Source organism: Heteronotia binoei, chromosome 20 (assembly GCF_032191835.1).
Source record: "Heteronotia binoei isolate CCM8104 ecotype False Entrance Well chromosome 20, APGP_CSIRO_Hbin_v1, whole genome shotgun sequence".
In the NCBI taxonomy this organism is placed as follows: domain Eukaryota; kingdom Metazoa; phylum Chordata; class Lepidosauria; order Squamata; family Gekkonidae; genus Heteronotia; species Heteronotia binoei.
Genome location: NC_083242.1, coordinates 20625906 through 20639596, shown reverse-complemented (window position 1 = coordinate 20639596; position 13691 = coordinate 20625906).

Here is a 13691-nt window from a genome sequence, read left to right as displayed (position 1 = left end):
CTGCCTGCCTGCCTGCCTGCCTGTCTTGCAGCTCTCAGATATCTGACATCTATTCTGTGTGGCTCTTACGTTAAGCAAGTTTGGCCACACCTGTTCTAGAGATAAGGATTAAGAACATCCAAGGGTCAACCCCAGTATCTTCACGTAAGAGGATCTTGTAGTGAGTATCCAGGGGGCAGGGGGTTAGCGGGAACACACTTCTGGCTGGCTTGGTTTCAGGGGGTGTGGCCTGGTGTGCTAATAAGGTCCTGCTGGTATTTTTGTACAAGAAAAGCCCTTTGAGTATGTGAAAAACCTCTACTTGAGAGCCACTACTGTCAGAGTAGACAATATTGGCACTGAAAGACCAGTGGTTTGACATGGTACAGGACTGCTTCATGTACTCTGAAGGGATGTCCTCCAGTTTCATGTTCATACAGTTTTACTTGGGAAATCCCAGTTTTTGATTAATTCTTCCCACTTGGAATGAAGGTACAGTCATAATTTTCCAGTCGTACCAATGAAATGTGATAGGATTACTGCTGTTAAAACTGACACCTGTTTTCGAGTCCATCGTATATAGAGGGCTGCCTCTTTACAGATGGTGAGGGAAACATGATGAAAAGCCATTGTGTTGTGTTGTTGCTGCTGCTGCTGTTTTTGAAGACTTTCAGCTGAAGTGGGGTTATTTTCTTAATGAATGAATGATTTCTTTAGCTAGTAAAGGAACGTTCACATTTTTAAGCTGTGTATCAATCCAATTTATTTATTGACCTTTAAAATATTTATATCCCACTTTTCCCTCTGTCAGCAGGACCCAAAGCGATTGTAACCGAAGAACTGTTTTATTGATATCATGGCAGGCTGTTCAATGTGGTTTTGATGGTTTGCATTTAAGGATTCTTTAATATTTATAATTTTATGGTCCATGTTAGTGGTTTTCTTTAATTATTTTTTTCTTTGTAAGCCACCTCAAACAGATATCTGGAGCTAAACTGTGGTATAGCGTGCCTTGATTGGTGTTCATTGGTGCATTGAAGAGGTATGGGTTTTTTATTTTATTCTTGTTTTTATATTTGACTGTAATCTGCCTTGTCAGGTCTATGACTATCTTCAATAATAACAACTCTCCATTTCATCAGGATTTGTGTTTATTGTAAGATAGGGTAGTACCACTGGCAAGGCCCGTGGCGAAATTAAGGCTGGATGCAGGTGAGTGAATATATAGAGAAGCAGTTAGCCGTATATATATATATATATATATATGTGTGTGTGTGTGTGTATTAGAAGCAGTGCCTGAAGAACTATGGACGGAGGTTTGTGACATTGTACAGAAGGCAGCAATCAGTGTCAAGCGTGCGGGTTCAATGACGAGTCGAAGTTGATACAAAGACTACGTTTATTGATAGACCAATACTTTTGGTGTAACAGGTTCTTGAGAGTAATGCTGCCAATACATTGATACGATACTTTTAAGGCTTACTTCAAAAGGATTCCAAGGGATGGGGGTGCGGGGTAGCACTCACACATAAACTATCATAAATGTCTACATTCCCATAGTGTTATCAGGACTTCGTCCTTGCTTTCCCAGATGTCTCGTACTCCCTTACAGGAATGTATGGGAAGGTGCTGATTACTTAGTTTCAGTTCTCACTACTTCTAATTTTAAGCCATAAAGCAAGACGGGGGAAGGGAAAGACTAACAAAGCTAACAAAGTTGGATCCTCCATGATACTTCACAGACCAGGTTTAGGCAGGACCCTATAACAATCAATTATCAATGGAATTTCCCCATGCTTGACATACTGCCCCCCCTAAAATCAGCCTCGGGGCTTCTGAGGAAATGCTCTATGAAACTTATTTACCAAATCAGGGGCTAAAACATCTTTTTCTGCTACCCATTCATTTTCACTGGCTGGGAAATGTTTCCACTTAATCAAATAATACAGAACCCCACGCTTCATCTTTGAATCTAATATCTCTTGTACTTCATGATGACTCTGATTCCCAATCTGGATAGGTTGTGGAGCTGGTGGTCAAGGGTGCAAAAGCGTACCACCCGGGTCTCTTCGCAAAAGACTGCAATGAAAGACAGGGTGTATTTTACTAAACATCTTGGGCAACTCCAATTCCACTGTTACTTTGTTAATCACCCTCTTGATCTTAAAAGGACCCAAAAATCTGTACGCCAGCTTCTTTGAAGGTTGATTCAGTGGGAGGTTTTTTGTTGACACAAACACAGAATCCCCCACTTTAAAATCCCAGGCAGGTACATGGGATTTGTCATACTGGTTTTTGTACGCTTCCTTGGCGGCTTCTAAATTCTCTTGAATTCCTTTCCAACCGTTCCCTAACTTTCCCACCATTGTTCAAACGAGGTGGCATCTCAGGTTCGCTCGCCCCCGGGCAACAATGGAACAGGCTTCGCCTCATGCCCATTTACAATCTGAAACGGGAACGCCTTGGTTGAGCTGTGCACGCTGTTGTTGTAGCCATACTCGGCAAACAGCAACAGATCCACCCAGTTAGACTGTTGGTGGTTCACATAACACCATAAGTATTGTTCCAACAGCACATTCATGCGTTCCGTCTGTCTGTCTGTCTGGGGATGGTAGGCTGAGCTCAACCCTTGTTCTATACCCAATAATTCGCAAAACTCCCACCAGAAGCTGGCAATGAACTGTGGCCCTCGGTCACTAATGATCTTATCGGGGAACGAGTGTAGTTTCACAATGTGATGGAAAAATAGATAGGCTAGTCTCTTAGCGGTTGGCAGCTGAGTGCAAGGAATGAAGTGTGCTTATTTGGAAAAGGTGTCCACTACTACCAGAATTATGGTCTTGCCTTGTGAGACTGGTAGCTCGACTATGAAATCCATTGACACTACAGACCAAGGACATGTAGCTGTCTCTAGAGGTTTTAACAGCCCGGGGAGCTTCCCTCCCCTCTTTTTTGCCATTAAGCAAATAGGGCAAGAAGCCACGAACTCAGAAACGTCCTTTTTCATGGAAGGCCACCAAAACTGTCTATTAATCAAATGCAGTGACTTTACATACCCAAAGTGGCCAGTTAACTTGTTAGAATGACAAAATTGTAAAACCTCTGACCGTAGGCTCTTAGGGATGTATAGCTTGTCACCTTTATACCAAAACCCATCCTCCCTCTTCTGTACTTCCCCCAGTCTGTCCTCTCCCTCCTTTTCAGTTTCTGTGACCAGGCACTCTCTCCCCCACTTTTCCATTTGCATCCACCGTGTTTTGGACCGGGTGGTTACCATGGCAGCCACTTGAGAGGGAGAGATCAGAGTCTACCACCTCCTCTTTTTGACTATTGTGCTGAGGAAGGCATGAAAGGGCGTCTGCCAAAAAATTCTTTGTCCTGGGGATGTGCCGCAGCATGAAGTTGAATTTGGGGAAAAATCCCGCCCACCTGATTTGCTTTTCATTGAGTTTACGCCGACCGGTGAGTGCCTCCAGATTCTTGTGATGGGTCCAAATTTCAAAGGGCACTTTAATGCCTTCTAGCCATGACCTCCAAGTCTTTAAAGCATAAGTCACAGCAAAAGCTTCCTTATCCCACACCGACCAATTTCTCTGCTCCTGGGAAAACTTTTTTGAAATATAGGCAGAGGGCTTTAGCCTCCCCGCCTCATCTTTCTGCATGAGGATGGCTCCGACGGCAACGTTGGAGGCGTCACATTGCACAATGAAGGGCTTCAGCTCATTAGGGTGGCTTAAAACCGGCTCACTGGTGAACAACCGTTTGAGCTTATTGAACGCCTCTTGGCACTTCTGTGTCCAATTTAGCTTTGCCCCCAGTTTTTTGGAATCTGGACCCTTCCCTTTGGTCTTCAGCAACTCCGTGAGGGGTATCATGATTTGGGCAAACCCCGGTATGAAGGTTCGGTAAAAATTGGCGAACCCGAGGAATGATTGGAGCTGTCCACGTGTCCTTAGAGGAGCCCAATCTAGTACTGCTTGAACCTTGCTCAGGCCCATAGCTAGTCCCTGCGCTGATACCCTAAAGCCCAAATAGTCAAGTCCGGTCTTATGAAACTCACATTTTGAAAATTTAGCATACAGCTTATGCTTCAATAGTGTGCTAAGAACCTCCCTCACTAATTTCACATGCGATTGGAGTTCTTGCGAATAGATAATTATGTCATCCAGATACACCACCACCCCCTTAAACAAATATTCTCTCAACACTTCATTGATAAAGTTCATGAACACTCCTGGTGCTCCCTGTAACCCAAATGGCATTATTAGATACTCAAATTGTCCCATGGATGTATTGAACGCCGTTTTCCATTTATCCCCTTCCTTGATGCGCACTCTAAAATACGCATCCTTCAAGTTCAGCTTTGTGAAGACCTTCCCCACCAACACCGTGCTGAGTAAGTGCTTGATGAGGGGGATTGGATAGGCATTGGAGGTGGAAATCCCATTAATCCCTCGAAAATCAATACAAAGTCTGAGCGAGCCATCCTCCTTTTTCCTAAAAAGGACTGGAGTTGCATGCGGGGCTGTAGCGGGTTGGATGAAACCTCTTTTCAAGTTCTTATCTAGGAATTTCCGCAGTTCAACCTTTTCTGCCCACTCCATGGAATACAGCTTAGCCTTAGGTAAGGTCGGCCCCGGGATCAGTTCAAAGGCACAGTCCGTGTCCCTATGGGGCGGAAGTTCATCGGCCCCCTGTTCACTGAACACCCCCCTCAAGTCTCTATACACTTTAGGGATCGTCTGGACCTCCTCCATTGTCAAGCAGACCTTCTCATTTCGGGGCGGTGGACTGGGACCCCACTCCTTAGTCCAGTGATGGGCTTTACATCTTGGGTCATTGAATTCTATTGTCTGGTCGCCCCACCGAATGTCTGGTTCATGCTTAGCCAACCATCCTACTCCCAAAACCACATCATAAGAGGAGGAGGGGGCAATTACAAAGGCCTTCTGGTCCCAGTGGTCTTTGATGCCCACCGGCACTAACTGAGTCTCTAACACGCATGGCTCCCCCCTCATTACTGACCCATCCATCTGTTGGATGGGGTGTGGCAAAGCCATCGTGGGAAGCCCCAATGCGTCCACCAACTTAGGGGTGATTATGTCTCTTGTGCAGCCCAAGTCAATCAGGGCTTTCACCTGCACGAACCTCTTGAGTTTGCTGTTTAGCAAAATTATTGGCACAAAATATAGCGACCCTGTTACTCTCACCCTGAGTGGTGCCGGTTCATCGGCGACCTGCTGGCTGGCACCATTTAGAGCAGGTCGTCCTCGTTTCCCGATGGTTCGGCTGACCAGGACATCTCACTCAGCTCATCGGTGACGATGCTGTCGTCGTCCGGCATCAAACTCACGGCTGCGCTGCTCTTCGCCACTTCCTTAGGGCGGCCAGCCTGCTTCTTTGGAGCCGGAGTGCTCTTCTTGGAAGCTCTCGATGGTGGTCTGGGAGGGTTCGGGCAGCTGCTGGCCAGCCCTGAAGCATTTGCGGGTACCCGGTGGCTTCCCGCCGGCTCCCCCCCCTTGGGATTTCTTCGCCTCTGTCTTCCCTCTGGGTTTTGGGTCATGACCCGACTTGCTGCTTTGATGTTGGCATTGCATGGCCACTCTCTTCATGTTGGTCTCCACTTCTCCCACCAGCTGGATCCATCCCACCAGGGTGGTTGGTCTGGCTTGCTCGAGGGGCCGGGGGCACCATCGGTTGCAGTTTCAGCAGTGCTGCCAAGGGTCTAGCCACAGGCGGTTGTGGGGCTCTTCTCAGGTCGGTCATTCCCAGGACTAAATCAATGTGCCTGTTGAACTCTCCGGCCATCATGGTGGTCATCACCTGCATCTCATCCCGCAATCCCTTGGCAACCTCTTCGACCTCCTTTCGGATCATCAGGGGGAGGGACGGTGGCTCGGGGGAGGGACGGTGGCTCAGTGGTAGAGCATCTGCTTGGTAAGCAGAAGGTCCCAGGTTCAATCCCCGGCATCTCCAAAAAAAAAAAAAAAGGGTCCAGGCAAATAGGTGTGAAAAACCTCAGCTTGAGACCCTGGAGAGCTGCTGCCAGTCGGAGTAGACAATACTGACTTTGATGGACCAAGGGTCTGATTCAGTATAAGGCAGCTTCATATATGTTCATATATATATGTCGCTCGGAATTCTCGAGCCATCTCGTCTTCCTTCTCTCTCGGGCCCGGTACTTCGGGGTTCCCAACCCCCGCACCCGAGGGGGTCGGCTTCTGCACCAGTTACTACTGTGGCCGCTGCACCCTCTTCCTCTCCAGGTCCGTGGTTCTCACCCCCTTCGTTGGCCATCTTCACCCGGCGCATGTGCCTGGTTAGGATGGCCTCTCGGCGCGCTGGGGCCTCATCCATCATGGTGGTAGAGGTATGTGGCTGCCACTGCCACGAGGTGGCCAAGAGTTGTTGAATGTGGAGAGGGGAACTTGGTCCAGTAACTCTCCAGGTGTCCAGCATGTGCCACGGTGGGGTTGGTGCTCTCGCCCCTTCTTCAGGTTCTGGAAGTTCACTGCTTACTGGAATCTTTACAGCCATTTGGTTATAAAGTTGCCAGGGCGGTTAAACTTCTTGCAAGATTACTCTCAAAATGTCAAGCATGCGGGTTCAATGATGAGTCGAAGTTGATACAAAGACTACGTTTATTGATAGACCGATACTTTTGGTGTAACAGGTTCTTGAGAGTAATGCTGCCAATACATTGATATGATACTTTTAAGGCTTGTTTCAAAAGGATTCCAAGGGATGGGGGTGTGGGGTAGCACACACATAAACTATCATAAATGTCTACATTCCCATAGTGTTATCAGGACTTCATCCTTGCTTTCCCCAGACGTCTCGTACTCCCTTACAGGAATGTATGGGAAGGTGCTGATTACTTAGTTTCAGTTCTCACTACTTCTAATTTTAAGCCATAAAGCAAGACGGGGGAAGGGAAAGAATAACAAAGCTAACAAACTTGGATCCTCCATGATACTTCACAGACCAGGTTTAGGCAGGACCCTATAACAATCAATTATCAATGGAATTTCCCCATGCTTGACAATCAGCACCATCCCAAAGAAAAATAAATGCAAGAAACCAAAGTGGCTGTCTGATGAGGCTTTACAAATAGCTGAGGAAAGAAGGAAAGCAAAAGGCAAAGGTGAAAAGAAAAGATTCACCCAAATGAATGCAGATTTTCAGAAAACAACAAGGAGAGATAAGGAGGCCTTCCTGAAGGAACAATGCAAAGCAATAGAGGAAAATAATAGAATGGGAAGGACAAGAGATCTCTTCAAGAAAATTGAGAGAAATCGTTTCATGCAAAGATGGCCATGATAAAGGATGGAAACGGTATGCACCTAACAGAAGCAGAAGAGATCAGGAAGATGTGGCAAGAATACACAGAAGAATTATACAAGAAGGATCTCAATGTCCTTGACAACCATGACAGTGAAATTGCTGACCTTGAGCCAGACATCCTGGAGTGTGAAGTCAAATGGGCCTTAGAAAGCATTACTAACAACAAAGCGAGCGGAGATGACAGTATCCCAGTTGAGCTATTCAAAGTCCTAAAAGATGATGCTGTTAAAGTGATGCACACATTATGTCAACAAATTTGGGAAATGCAACAGTGGCCACAGAATTGGAAAAGGTCAGTTTATATTCCAATCCCAAAGAAGGGTAATGCCAAAGAATGTTCAAACTATCACACCATTGCACTCATTTCACATGCCAGCAAGGTCATGTTAAAGATCCTACAAGCTAGGCTTCAATAGTATGTAGATCGGGAACTACCAGAAGTTCAAGCTGGGTTTCGGAGAGGTAGAGGAACTAGAGATCAAATTGCCAACATTCGCTGGATTATGGAGAAAGCACGGGAGTATCAGAAAAACATCTATTTCTGTTTCATTGACTACACTAACAAACTGTGGCAAGTCCTTAAAGAGATGGGAGTACCAGACCACCTCACATGTCTCCTGAAAAACCTGTATAAGGGTCAAGAAGCAACTGTCAGAATGGGATATGGAACAATTGACTGGTTTAGAATAGGAAAAGGAGTTCGACAAGGATGTATATTGTCACCCTGCTATTTAATTTATATGTAGAGTACATCATGCGGAACGCTGGCCTGGATGAAGCAGAAGCCAGAATTAAGATTGCTGGGAAAAGTAATGACAGACTTCATATTTCTGGGATCCAAGATCACTGCAGATGGTGACTGTAGCCATGAAATTAAAAGACGTTTGCTCCTTGGGAGGACAGCTATGGTGAACCTGGGCAGTATAATAAAAGCAGAGACATCACCCTGCCAAGAAAAGTCTGTATAGTCAAAGCAATGGTATTCCCAGTAGTAATGCATGACTGTGAGAGCTGGACCATAAGGAAGGCCGAGCGCAGAAGAATAGATGCTTTTGAGCTGTGGTGCTGGAGAAGAACCTTGAGAGTCCCTTGAACTGCAAGAAGATCCAATCAGTCAGTCCTAAGGGAAATCAACCCAGACTGTTCCCTGGAAGGTCAGATGCTGAAGCTCAAATCCTTTGGCCACCAAATGAGATGGGAGCACTCCCTGGAGAAAATCTTGATGCTGGGAAAGACAGAAGGCAAAAGAAGAAGGGGACGGCAAAAGATGAGATGGCTGGACAGCATTACTGATGTAAAAACATGGTATGGGAGGGCGAGACGGTCGCCCTAAATCAGCTTACCTCACCCGGGTTCTCAGTCCTCCACCAATCACGGACTACTGGCCGGGGGGAGGGGTTGCAGTGCTCATTCGTGAGTCTTTCTCTTTCAGGGCACTTCCTGCCCCAAACATCACGGGCATTGAATGTGTTGATCTGATATGGGAAGCCAAGGAAAGCTTGGCTATCTGGGTTGTGTACCAGGTGCCCAACGCACCCCCAGAGAGCCTGTCTGCCCTACTGGAGGCAGTGTCGACTTGGACATTGTCCTTCCCCAGGCTAGTAGTTTTGGGGGATTTCAATGTCCATGTGGATGATGCAGCTTCCATGCAGGCTCAGGACCTGGTGTCATTCATGGAGACACTGGGGCTCAGCCAGATTGTTTCGGCTCCCACTCATCAGGCTGGTCTTACACTCAACTTGGTCTTGGGGCTGGAATAACACCAGATCTGATAGCTGTTGATACAGTTCCATGGTCAGATCATTCTGCCCTGAAACTCCGACTGAGCCTGCAGCCCACCTCCTGTTTGGGCAGCAAGCGGATTTATGCTCGCCTGCAGAGCCAAGTGGACCCGAAGCGGTTTCGGGAGGCTCTACGGGATCTGATGCCCCCAGGAGGATCGTTAGATGAGCTAGTGGAGGACTGGTATTCCCAGCTCTCCACAGCCATCGCCGATATTGCGCCCTGGCTCCCTCTTCGCTGCCGCACCAAAGCAGTGCCTTGGTATACCTTGGAGTTGCAGATGAAGTGGCAGTGTAGACAGCTAGAGCGAGTGTGGCGGAGATCTTATGATCTAGAACTTCTTATAGAACAGGGGTGGCCAACGGTAGCTCTCCAGATGTTTTTTGCCTACAACTCCCATCAGCGCCAGCCAACATGGCCAATGGCTGGGGCTGATGGGAGAGCTACCATTGGCCACTCCAGTTATAGAACTTTTATGAAGGTCTATGAGAAGGCAGTGAAGTCCGCTAAGAGAGATTTCTATGTGGCTTCCATTGCATCTGCAAAATCACGCCCAGCCTAGTTGTTTAGAACGATTCGATCATCGACTACGGTGCCGGTTGGCAATCAAAAGTTTAGGGAATTGGATATTGGCTGTGAGGCCTTTGCGACTTACTTCGCAGATAAAGTCTCGACTCTCCGCCATAATCTCCCATCAACAATTGACACAGTATGGGAACTAAAAACCTATTGTCCGTCTTTGGGTCCCACATTGGACCACTTCAGCCGCCTCTCTCAGGAGGATGTGGAGAAGATCCTGGCTGTGGTGAAGCCCACCACTTGTCCTCTGGACCCATGTCCATCCTGGCTTGTTAAATCAGGTTGGGAGGACATTCAGGGTCCCTTAGCTGAGATTGTTAATCTATCCCTGAGATTGTTAATCTATCAGGTGTCTTTCCAGCTAAGCTTAAAGAGGCAGTGGTTCGCCCGCTTTTGAGGAAGCCATCTCTGAACCCATTGGTCCTAGCCAATTATCGCCCAGTCTCGAATTTACCGTTTCTGGGCAAGATCATTGAGAAAGTGGTGGCGGAGCAGTTTCAAGCTTTCTTGGATGATACATCTTTCCTTGATCCCTTCCAATCTGGCTTCTGTCCTGGTTATGGGATGGAGACTGCTCTGGTTGCCCTCACAGATTACCTTAGAATGCACCTGGACCAAGGCGGGTCAAGCTGCTAGTACTTTTAGATCTTTCTGCTGCATTTGACACGGTCGACTATGATTGAATGACCCACTGCCTTGCCGACATTGGAGTCCAGGGGGTTGCCTTACAGTGGTTTTCCTCCTTCCTCCGTGGGCGGGGACAAAGGGTGGCAATCGGCGAGAAGACCTCCCTTTGTCACTCACTAGAGTGTGGTGTGCCGCAGGGAGCTATTCTCTCATCGATTCCCTTGCCCGAATTGCCAGTGGTTTTGGGTTGGGTTGTCACCAGTATGCAGATGACACCCAACTCTGTCTGCTAATGGACGGCCCAGACTCTGCCCCAGATCATCTAACCTGGGCGCTGGAAGCAATGGCCAATTGGCTGCATTTGAGCCGGATGAAGCTTAATCCAACTAAGATGGAGGTCCTGTATCTGGATTCGGGGGGAACCAAGATCGGGGATCCGGCTTCCCACCCTGGATGGTGCATCTCTTGTGCCAACCCAGAAGGTGAGGAGCTTAGGTGTGACACTGGATGCCACCCTCTCTATGGAGGCCCAGGTCACAGCTGTTGCATGATCTGCCTTTTATCATCACTGGCAGGCCAAACAACTAGCACTCTATCTGGTCCCTCGGGGTTTGGCTACAGTGATCCATGCAACAGTCACTTCCAGGCTAGATTATTGCAACTCGCTCTACGCAGGCATACCCTTGAGGCTGATCCGGAAGCTACAGCTGGTGCAGAATGCAGCAGCACGATTGCTGTCTGAATCGCCTGTATGGGCGAGCAGTCTGCCGATGCTGGGCAGTCTGCACTGGCTACTAATTAAGTACCGGATCCATTTTAAGGTTTTAGTATTGACATTCAAAGCCTTGCACGGCCTGGGACCGGCATGCCTGCGGGAACGTCTCTTTTCATATGAGCCCTGGAAGTCGCTACGATCGGCCGGCCAACACCTTCTGACCATCTGTGGTCCAAAGGACATCCGGCTTGCCTCGACCAGGGCCAGAGCTTTATCGACCCTGGCCCCGACCTGGTGGAATCAGCTCCTGGTGGAGATTCAGGCCCTCCAGGATCTGTTACCATTAAAGAGGCCCTGTAAGACAGAGCTGTTCCATTGGGCCTATGCCTGAGGCAGACGGGCGTCCTATCACTTAAACGGACCCCCCTGCACCGACTGCATTGAATTGATTCTTTGTAACCAAGATAGCCGGGATTTGAACATCTATGTTGGGACAAGCAAGCCGAATTGATCTGTTAATACCATCTTTGCCGCCCTACCTAACTGTGAGTTATGGCATAATTGTTTTAATTTTAAACTGTTTTAATTGTTTTAAATTGATTTGATTGTTTTAACGTGTTGGAAGCTGCTCTGAGCTCACTAGGGGAAAGGCCGGCCTATAAATCTATGAAAATAAATAAAATAAATAAATAATAAAACACGAATTTGAGCAGACTTCAGAGGATGGTGGAGGACAAGAGGGCCTAGTGTGACTTTGTCCATGTGGTCGCAAAGAGTCAGACTCGACTGTGCGACTGAACAACAACAAAGTTAGCTGTTACATGCATGCCTAACTTTCTGGTGCGTGATAAGTTCAAAACAGTAAATTGTTACAAGGTAGACATTCTCACATCACGGTGTTTGTAAGCAAAACACTCCAACAGGTAGTGTTGACCTTGAAGGACAGACAGTGTTAGAGGGCCTAAATACTTCCGTTTTCCCAGCAGCATTGCAGGTGTTTCAGTACAGAACAGCACGATGGTAAAACATTAAAATGGCAAGGGATCTTGACACCTTCAGCCTATGTTTTGAGGAAAGGCATGAAATAGCATGCAGGAAATAAATGATTTGGGAAGAAATACTCCAAACACAGGCTCAAGACAACATTTGAACATGAAACAAACATTTTAAAAGACCTATCTACATATTACTACTGATGGAGCCATTGAGCAAAATGGGGACATACACACACAACCCAAATAGCATTTGATATGAACAACAGTTCATATCATGAACAACAGTTCATATCATGAACAACAGTTCATATCAACAGTTAGCATCAAGTATAGTGTCCAGATCACACAAGGTATTGCTTTACTCTGCTCTGGTTAGACCTCACTGACAGTATTGTCTTCAGTTTGGGGACCACAAATTAGGAAGGATATAGATAATCTGGAATGTGTCCAGAGGAGTGCAATGAAGATGGTGAGGGGTCTGGAGACCAAAGTCCTATGAAGGAAGGCTGAAGGAGCTGGGTTTGTTTAGCCTGGAGAGGAGATGACTGAGATGATATGATCACCATCTTCAAGTACTTGAAGGACTCATATAGAAGATGGTGCAGAATAGGTTTTCTGTGGTCCCAGAATGTCAGTCCAGAACCAACCAGTTGAAACTAAATTAGAAGAGTTTTTGGCTAAACATTAGGAAGAACTTCCCGATGAGCAATTTCTCAGTGGAACAGGCTTCCTTGGGAGGTGGTGGGCTCTCCTTCTTTGGAGGTTTTTAAGCAGAGGCTAGATGGCCATTGGACAGCAATGCTGATTCTGTAAATTAGGCAGATCATGAGAAGGAGGGCAGGAAGGGTTGCATCAGTGTTTAGTTCCTGTGACCCTTTCTTACACGCCCAGGGAAATGCTATTTGCCATTTTGGGGTCAGGCTGCAATTTTTCTCCAGGCTAGTTTGGATGGGGATCCTGGAGAGGGGTTTGGGGTTTGCTTTTTTTGTCAGGGGCCACTGGGGGAGTGTGGGCAGAGGTATTTGTGAGTTTCCTGTACTGTGCAGGGGGTTGGACTAGATGACCCTGGAGGTACCTTCCAACTCTATGGTTCTATGAGAGAGAATTTTCATGATGAGACGGTACAAGAAGCTGGTGGTAAGACCAAATGTACACCAGCAGATGAATCTTGATTCAGAAGTCTGAAGAGACCATAATACCAATTTTGTCCCCTATTGAAAGCACAATCAATCGTTCCAGGAAGCCTTGAGACGATCCAGTGTGTTTAGCTTCAGGTGTTTGCACAAGTGCAGTTACAAAATGATTTACTATCTGCCAAACAAAGATAAAATTGCACGGATGGATTTATTGAACCACCAATTGCTGTTATACCACTCAGGAAATCTCTCTCCCTTCGAAAAGAATAAACTGAAAACATACAATGATTGAATCCAAACAAAAGTGGTGTTTTCTGCAAATAGACTATTTTGCACTGAGGTCAGAATTTTGTTGCCAAGATCTCTTCTATAAAACACCATGAGAAGAGAAGTGATCAGGGCCCTGCGGGACTTATTATACTTCCCGCAAGGCCTGTAATATGGAGTTCTTCTGCCAGGCCTTTGGTTGAGGCAGCAGGTGTCATAGAATCATGGAATCATAGAGTTGGAAAGGACCTCCAGGGTCATCTAGTC